This window comes from Gossypium hirsutum, chromosome A13, assembly GCF_007990345.1.
Source record: "Gossypium hirsutum isolate 1008001.06 chromosome A13, Gossypium_hirsutum_v2.1, whole genome shotgun sequence".
NCBI classification, from domain to species: domain Eukaryota; kingdom Viridiplantae; phylum Streptophyta; class Magnoliopsida; order Malvales; family Malvaceae; genus Gossypium; species Gossypium hirsutum.
Genome location: NC_053436.1, coordinates 16,053,590 through 16,061,894, shown reverse-complemented (window position 1 = coordinate 16,061,894; position 8,305 = coordinate 16,053,590). Strand labels below are relative to the sequence as shown.

General features: G+C 37.6%; 1 non-coding gene across 1 annotated transcript; it reads right to left on the bottom strand.

Annotated features, from left to right (window-relative positions):
- Positions 1-894: 894 nt before the first annotated feature.
- LOC121213056 (small nucleolar RNA R71) lies at positions 895-1,001 on the bottom strand. The gene has a single exon (XR_005908425.1). It is a non-coding gene; the product is annotated as a small nucleolar RNA R71 (small nucleolar RNA).
- Positions 1,002-8,305: the final 7,304 nt, after the last annotated feature.

Below are 8,305 nucleotides of genomic sequence, written 5' to 3'. Positions count from 1 at the left end.
ATTAATTTAGTCTTGTCTCCTTTGGGTACAATCCTCGGAGTACTTTCATACTTCATTGTATTTACAACCTGACCTGTATATTTGTGGAAATCGCCTAACACTTATAGCTTGGTTGCACTAATCACACTCTCGACGTCAATACATTTAGAAGCAGTCAAGTTGTTGACACCGTTGTAGATGAGGCAACACCACTGAATTAGTTTTAATTTTTGTATTTAATAGGATAATTAGAAAAATTTTAAATTATAGATACGATTTTAATTTTTATTTAATTTTATTTTTTTCTCTACTAATGTTTTTACTTTTCTTTGTGGTTTCAATATATGACTCGAAGTAGGAGCACACGTATAAAGCCAACTACTGATCCAAAAAAAATTATATGTAAAAATCGTCAACAACAACAACAGACACAAAATAACCCACCTACTATTGTTAATCCACCATATTATAATCCGCTCTTCGATGAACCTAACTTACAAGATCTACCACCAACACCACTGCTATTACCGATAGAGCCACCAATGGCTCGCGAGGAACGCACTTTGAGAGATTATACACTCTTGACGCAATTCAAGGCAGTATCACAAGGCCGGCTATTACCACCAATAATTTTGAAATCAAGTCGACCATGATTCAGATGATCCAAAACAACCTACAATTCAAAAGGACTATGATGGAGGGCCCAAATCAATACCTAAAATAATTTCTCCAACTTTGTGATATTTTTAAGTTTAACTAGGTCACAATGATGTTATTCGTCTTCGGTTGTTCCCCTTCTCCTTAATGGATAACACTTTCTCTTAGTTAGACTAGCAGCCATTAGGATCCATGACGACATGGAATGAACTGGCAAAAAAGTTCTTATACAAGTTCTTTCCTATTAGCAAGACAATCCAACTAAGGAGAGAGATTGCAACATTTAAACAACTGGAATGAGAAAGTTCTCACGAAGCTTGGGAGCGTTTTAAGGTTCTCATACAATGATGTCCTCACCATGGTCTACCTGAATGGTTGAGGTTATATATGTTCTACAATGGGCTGGATCCACAGTCTAGATCAAGACTAGATAGAGCTGCAGGAAGAGCCTTGATGAATCAAACATACAACAATGCTTAATGATTTAATAAAAAACATGACGATGAACTCCTATCAGTGACCAAATGAGAGATTTACATACGACCAAAGATCAGTATGATTAAAGTTGTCCACGAATAAGACAAGTATCAACAAATATTAGATAGACTTAACTGGATCAAATCAACATCTAGTAGGCCCATAATGCACGATATAAACAGGCTGATTGGCCAGTACCTTGATATCCCAATTGAGAACGTAAATTAAGTCGAGAATAGGGGTGAAAATCTCTATCCGAACACTTATAATCCCAATTGGAGAGACCACCCAAACCTGAGATGGGGTGGTAATCAATGAGGAGGTAACAATTCTAACCCAAATAAACAAAATATTACTTACCAACCTTAATATTTGCAAAAACCTTAAGAAAGAGTCAATTTCAATTACCATATTGTATGTGGTCAATGACTTGATCAAATCGAGGGAGAGATTCATCCAATGCGAATAGATGCCAGACAAGTACAGTATGAATGCACTCAAATACGAACCATATTGACTGAGCTCGAAGATCAGATGAGCCAATTGATAAGCATAATAAGAGACAAAAAAGAAAATTGGCACAAGCATTCCAAGCAACACCGATAATAATTCGTAGAAAGAATGGAAGGAGCAAGTGAAAGTAATAACGCTCCATTCAGGTAAAGTACTAGGTATCCCGAATAACCCTACTTATGAGGAAGACAAAGAGGATGCTCATAATCTTCAAGAAGAAACCATCAAGGAGATGATGCTAAACTAGAGCCAAAAGCGATAGCTGAATCGACAGTTGAACCGAAAGTGGTGCAAAACACATAGTTATAAAATTCGAAAGTGGAGCCACATCTTGTCAAAAGTATCATTTTGGGTCTAATTTTTTTTATAAACTCTGAGTTATAAAATTTTGTTTTCAATTTTGTTATCTAGCTTTGATTTTGATTTTAATATTGATTTTTATTTTGATTTTACTTTTAATTTGTTCTCTTTTTTTTTCAAATTTATGAGCCCAAATTACGAATTTTTTACATGAAATTAAACCAAAGTCTAACTCTTCATCACTAGCCTTGTTCGTTACTTGCCCCATCACCCTTGCCACAACTACCTTACACTACCATCACTAAAACTCTACCTCTCTCTACAAAACATGCAAGTAAAGCTCCCTTAGCTTTCAACTCTTATCTCAATGACCCTTTTGGATTACCATATTCATATTCTCCTAGCTACAACTCAACAACACTAACTCAACCCCTACAATTCAACATAATCTTCACCCTGCCATCTCAATTCACCTCACTTGAACCTATGGATGACAATGGAGAGAGGGGCAAGGTAGATGTTGCTATTCATGAACTTATTTAAATTACTTTTTTATAGATGAAAAAGTTGAATAAACTATGAAAATTTTGTCAAACACGGATGTGGCAACTCACATGATGATTCACGTGTACTTCGTAAAAGCTATTTTTAAAACAAATATTACAAATTATTTAAAATTCAACAAATTTAAAAAAAAGTTTATAATTTAAAAAAAAAGGTTACAAGACGAGATTGGTGAAATATGCCCAATAATGTTTTAATGCTTTCAACTTGTTTCCTTCTCTCAATAAAGTGTTAGTCAGTTAACTTTTATTCGAAATGTTATTATGAATTTTTGAAAAAATCAATCAAACTTTTTACATTTAATTTAACTTTAAAATTAGTCTGCTCTCTAGCACGTTTCTGTCTGCCTAGTGGCACGATTTGGAGTTTCTTTGTCTATTTCATTAGTTCGATTTTCTTTTATTCTGAATCTGATAGTATGTTCGTTCGTGATCTGGGAAGCAGTGTTTTGGTGCGAGGAAGAGGGAATGGAAAGTAGTATTGCAGATCTGAGCTTAGAAGATGGGGAAGAAGATGCTTTCGCTTTGCCAGAAGAGTTAGACAAACAGTCCACTGTTTACAGATTTTGTTTGGTGGGGTGTTTCCTTACGGCTAGTGTGGTGCACTTCCCGGCCATGAAGAATATTTTGGCTAATATTTGGCATCCTTTAGAAAGAGTACAAATATCGAATCTAGGGAAGAGGCATTTCTTATTCAAGTTTTTTAATGAACTTGATATTTCTCAGGTTATTATAAGAGCTCCGTGGACTTTCAACAAGCACCTGTTGATTTTCCAAAGGATTCAAGAAAATAAAGATCCAATGGCTGTCCCATTAGGTTTTTTGGATTGATAGGTTCAGGTGCATAACTTGCCACCCAATTTTTTCAAAGATTCAATGGCATTACAGTTTGGAAATTTCCTTGGTCGATTTTGGAGTATGATACGAAGCAAGTTCTTTATGGATATATGAACTACATGCGTATTCACGTTCGGATTAATGTTAGAAGACCTCTGAAAAGGAAGAAAATTATGATTTCTGCTTCAAAGTTCACTTATGCCAAATTTAAGTATGAGAAGTTAACTTTGTTTTGCTTCTTATGTGGATGCATTGGGTATGGAGACAATTTTTGTCCAACGCGATTACAAACTGGTATACAGGAGTTTGAGTTGGGTTGGGATTTGACGTTGAAGGTTCCGGTGAGAAAAGCTAGTATTGTCAATAGTATTTGGTTGAGGGAGGAAGGTGATAGTAATTTTGGAAAGTATCATGCTGGGATGCAATTTGGTCAGAATTCTAGTCAAAATCAGAAGCGTGAATCATGGGCTGATGTGCATAATATTTTGGGAATAAATTTGGAAGGTTCTAATAGTTCTGGCGTACTGAATACTGGACAGAAGGGGGGAAATCTCGAACATAATGTGGGACTAATTGTGGGGAAGGGGAAAAGTCAACTGGTGGGATCTATTATTCATGGGAATAATTTAAGGAATTCTTTTGACGATAGGGGGATTAATGCTGGAATAGAGACATCAAGTATGGAATGTGAATTAGAAGATGATCTCATAATTAATAAGGAAAAAAAAAGACAGAGGTTTGATTTTTTTTATCTCTAACGTTTCTAATGGTCGGGATTCATTGTAGGTTAATGGTGGGCTTTTAGCTCATAAACAGCAGATATCGGCGGCTACCATAGAGCATGCCGACCAGAAAAAATGAAAATTTATTGCTGGAATGTTCGTGGATTGGGGAGTCTGCGAGCAATTAGAAGACTTCAGCATATGTTGAAACTTCATCATCCCCAAATTGTCTTCTTCGTGGAGACTAAGTTGGATACTAGAATGATAGAGAGTGTTAGGCGACGATGTGGTTTTTTTAATGGAGTTGATGTCCCTGCCAACGGTTCTCGAAAGGGATTAAGTATTGGGTGGAATGGAGGACAATTAGTAACTTTAAAAAGTTTCTCAAAAAACCAAATTGATGTAGAGATCCAAGAGGATGAGAACAGCCCTCAGTGGCTTTTACGGGTTTTTATAAAGCTCCGGGTGTAAGGTTTAAGGATGAGACGTGGGAATTACTCAAAAGATTGGGGAGAAATAATTCATTCCCTTGGTTGGTGGGAGATGATTTTAATGATATTCTTTTTGCTCACGAAAAGCAGGGGGTGTACCTAAGGAGGAGAATCGAATGGAGGCTTACCGTCAAACGTTAGATGTTTGTCAATTGTTGGATATTGGTTTTTCTGAGCCTTGGTTTACTTGAGAAAAGGGTTGAATTCTAGATCAGAATATTAAAGAAAGACTTGATAGAGGAGTTGCTACTGATGGCTGGCTCCAACTTTTCCCAACATATTCTTTAAGGCATCTTTCGCATTCTTTGTCGGATCATTGTCCCTTGCTCATTGAGACGAATAAAGGAAATCTGAACAGAGGAAATACTAGATTCCGTTTTGAAACATGGTGGATTCTTGAAGAATCGTGCGAGGGAGTAACTAAGAAGTTATAGAATGAGAGTTCTGGCTCTTTCCTTAATCGCATGTCCTTTTTGACGTTAGGGTTGAAAGATTGGGCGAGAAAGATAAAACATAAGAGAACAAGTGAAGTTCAACGATTGAACAGAAAACTGGAGGAATTGAATAGTGAGGATAGATCGGAAAGGAGTTTGGAGGAACTCTTGGAGGTAAAGTTACATTTGAATATGGAGATGGACAAGAATGAAAGGTATTGGGAGCAACGTGCAAGAGTAAACTGGTTAAAGATGGGGGATAAAAATACTGCTTTTTCACAGACATGCCTCTCAGAGACGACATATCAATCAGATTCGTGGGTTGCAAAGAGTTGATGGTTCTATTGCTACGGAGAGGAAGGAAATTGACAATATTGCTCGGGATTATTTTTCAAACTTATTTGGGTCTAGAGGTGCTAGAAATTTGGATCATGCCCTTTAGGGGGTTCATTCATGTATTTCTGACAGTATGAATCAGATGTTGCTGGCTCCTTACTCAGAGGAAGAGATCTTGAAGACTTTGAAAGGAATAAGTCCCACTAAGGCGTCTGGCCTGATGGTTTTCTCGCAATTTTTTATCAGAAGTTTTGAAGTATTATTGGTAAGGACACTAGTGAGTTCTGCTTGAATATTTTAAATCATGGTGGTTCACTTGAAGATATTAATAGAACGCAAATAGTGCTGATCCCGAAAATTGTTAATCCTTGGAACCTTAAAAATTTTCGTCCCATAAGTCTGTGTACGGTGATTTATAAGATCATTGCCAAGACAGTTGCAAATCGCCTACAAGAGATGCTGGAAGGTTACATTGATGCAACTCAGAGCGCATTTGAACCTGGAAGACTGATTACGGACAATGTGCTGCTGGCATACAAGGTACTTCATTCTTTCAAGAATAAAAGAAATGGTAGAAAAGGTTTTAAGGCTTTGAAACTTGATATGAGTAAGGCCTACGATCGAGTGAAATGGTCTTTTATAAAAGGGGTAATGACAAAAATGGGTTTTGCTAAATTTTTTATGGATGTTATTTTTTGTTGCATTAATTCTGTTCAATACTCCATTTTAATTACTGGGGAAGAGGGTTCAAGTTTCCAAGTAACAAGGGGATTGCGCCAGGTTGACCCGCTAAGCCATTATTTGTTTCTATTCTGTGGAAAAGAGTTTTCGGCGCTTATGAGATTAGCAAAACAGGAAAGGAAGATTTGGGGGGTTAAGGTGTGTAAATCTTCTCCAATAATTACTCACCTTATGTTTGTAGATGATTGCATCCTTTTTGGCGAGGTGTCTAACGGGGGAGTAAATGCATTTAAAGAAATTCTCCAGGAATACGAGGAATGTTCAAGGCAATACGTCAATTTTGAGAAATCCACTATTTTTTTCAGCACAAATGTGACTGATCAGGGGAAAAACTTAGCTCTTCAGGGTCTGAATATGAGGTGCTCAGATGATATGGAGAAATATTTGGGACTTCCAAATAGGATGAGGAGGAGGAAGAAATGGGCTTTTCAAATCCTAAAAGATAGGGTAAAATAGAAGATTAATAGCTGGAGCATAAGATTTATTTCTCAAGGTGGTAGGTAGGTGTTTATAAAAGCGATTTTGCAAACTATTCCCACCTATTCAATGGCATGTTTTCTTTTGCCAAAATCATTTTGTTCTGAACTTGAAAACATTCTGAACTCCTTTTGGTGGCAAAAATGTCATTGGAAGAGAGGTATGCATTGGTGTGATTGGAAGGCTCTTAGTGAGCTCAATGAGGATGGTGGCATGGGCTTTCGTAGTCTTAGTATTTTTGATATTGCGTTGTTGGCTGAACAACGTAGTCCTAATTCTTTACTAGCGCACACCTTTAAGGCAAAATTTTATAAAGACTCCGATTTTTTACAGTTTAGGTTGGGTAATGGAAGAGCATTTGGACAGCAAAGGGTCTCATTATGAGATGTTTGGGTTGGCGAATTCGCGATTGTAAGCAAGTGTCCATTTGGGAAGATGTTTGGGTCCCTGAATAGAGGAAGTTACTCTAGAATTTAAATCCCAATTCGAGGTTGATAAAGGTTGCAGATTTGATTGATTCTTCTACAAGAAAATAGAATGTTGATCTGATTCATAGTACCTTTACGGAGAGGGAGGCTGAGAGGATCTTATGTATTCCATTGGCCTTGAACCCGCATGAGGACTTCACTATTTGGAGAGGAAAGCCAACTGGAGAATACTCAGTTCGTAGTGGATACAAGTATATTTTACACGAAGGCCAGAATCAAATACAAAATAGGTACAAAATATTCTACAAGCGACTATGGAATCTAGAGCTGCCAAATAAAATCAAAGTTACAATGTGAGATGTGCTCGTAACTTTCTTCCTAACAATAGCAATCTGCACTATAGGAGGCTGATGGGTTCTGCCAGTTGTAGAAGGTGTCAAGCTGTAGCAGAAACGAGGGAGCATCTATTCAGAGACTGCCCTTTTGCAAAAGAGACATGGGAGAAGTTAAACTTTTGTTGGCCTAGTTGAGGGGTTACTGCTGATTTCCAAGAAGTTCCCATACATATTTTTTACTCTCATTCTATTTCCAAGTGTACATTGTTTACATGTGCATTATGGGCGCTTTGGAATTCCAGAAATAAGTTCGTTCATGAGGGAAAGTTGAAGTCGGGATCCCAAGTTGCAGAATTTATTCTTAACTATTTGAAAGAATTAGACGGTTTGAACATGTATGCACCTGGGGGAAGGATCCCTACGGCTAGATGGGCAGCTCCGGTTGGGGCGACAGTCAAGATAAACTTCGACGCCGCTTTCATCAGTCATAAGAGAGAATCATGCTCTGGATTAGTAGTCAAAAATGATAAAGCGAAAGTGATCTGCTCAAGTACTGTTTTAAATACGAATATACCTTCAGTTTTTGCTGCTGAGGCGGTGGCGTGCCTTCAGGCTCTTGACCTGGGTATACATCTTGGGCTGAGTGAAGTGGAGGTGGAGGGAGATTCTCGGACTTTGATCCACAAACTGCATGAAGAACAAGAAGACAGATCTGAAATCACAGCTTTTATCAAAGACTCAAAGCAGCGGAGTTTAAATTTCATTTTCTGTGTTTTTCGTTTTGTAAACAGGGATTCTAACAGAGGTGCTCATGCAATTGCGACTGAAGAAATTAAATTGAGAGTTTCTACTTATCTGTCAAATAGGGTTCCTCCTAGGGCTGAGGCTATGGCGATGGAGGAGCAGAGATGGACGGAACAATTAAGGGAGATGGGGAGACAGAATGATGAAGTTGAAGTGAGAGAGGTTTTTGATGAAAGCTAAAGGCTTGGTTATTCAAGGAAGGGGATGGGTT